Raw genomic sequence first — 1,344 nt, forward strand, 5'->3', positions numbered from 1 at the left:
GACATGTACCATTTATTATTTATTGTAAAAAGTTATTTTCTTAATGGTAAATTATCAATTAGTAATGACTTTCCAACTTCTTCATTGTTTATCACTTAGAAATAACGTTTCATCTTCTTTTTCTTTTAAAATTTCATGATTTTTGATAATGTAGTACAAATAAAATAGATACATGAACTCTCTATTTCCACATTTAATTTCTTTTTCAGTTTTTCTTAAGATAAAAAATAGTTAATGAATTTTGTATGTGCATTTAATATTTAAATAATTTGATGTGTTATAATATTTTAATTTGATAAAGGACATTAAATAACAAAATTTATAATCAGTGCAAATTATAAAAAAGAAAATTACATTTTTATCCCCTCTAGCTTGAATTTTTGGCAGACTGCAAAAATATAAAGAAAATATCAGCCATACTGAAAAAAACAGGTTGATATAATATATACTTGTGGAAAAAAACAACGAATCGGAATTAGTTAGACATGAGTAACGTAATTTTGTAGCTAAACAACAAAATTTCGTTGATAATGCATGTTAATTGTAGTATGTATTGGCAAAAGGAAGTGAACTAAGCTTACAAGTAGTTCATGGTCTCCCATAATCTCATCGATTAATTCTTGTAATGGCTTCTCCGCGCTGTTTGGAACAAGAGCAGCAAAGACGGGGTCTTCAAGTCCTGCACATAGTTATATATATGTTCAACTGAATCCAGTATTTTCGACACAGAACATAAATATATATGTGAAAAACATAAAATTTTCAAAAAATACTGAATTATGAACTCATAATTTCAAAAGTATAATGGTCAACGAGTATGACCATGTAGAAGATCATCGATATCACAGGCCATATTGAACTCAAAAAAAAGTTCATAAATGATAGAAATGAAATCAGTTGTTATTGTATCGGTCTAATGCCTTGTTTATCATTGATATGGAAAGAAGATCACGAAAGAGAACGATGTAAATGTAATGAACATGTATAAAGGGAATAGAATCTCAAACCATAAATATCAAATCTGTTATTCTTACAATAACCTGTATTTATAAGGTTAATAAACAGAAACAGAAATAAGATGAAGCAGAAAAAATATAAAATACAAGAATTAATCCGAGTCCACAGAAACTACTGTGTGTCCTTAAGAAATTTAATCCCCTCACTGTACCCAAGGTTATGGATTAATTTCTCCCAAGATAAAACGGATTAAACCTGTTAAAGAAATAGCGGTACCTCAAACTTCTTTAACTTCAACGAACTTAAGAACAGCAACAAGTCACACAGACTCAGTCGATCGACACTTTGATTTTATTTGAGAGAAAAATAAATGCAGAGAAAGAAAAA

At 28.4% G+C, this 1,344-nt stretch overlaps 1 pseudogene; it reads right to left on the bottom strand.

Annotated features, from left to right (window-relative positions):
* Positions 1 to 363: 363 nt before the first annotated feature.
* The window catches only part of LOC107010414, a 14,237-nt pseudogene continuing 13,256 nt past the window's right edge, over positions 364 to 1,344 (bottom strand).

The sequence above is a fragment of the Solanum pennellii genome, chromosome 2 (assembly GCF_001406875.1).
Source record: "Solanum pennellii chromosome 2, SPENNV200".
Taxonomy (NCBI): domain Eukaryota; kingdom Viridiplantae; phylum Streptophyta; class Magnoliopsida; order Solanales; family Solanaceae; genus Solanum; species Solanum pennellii.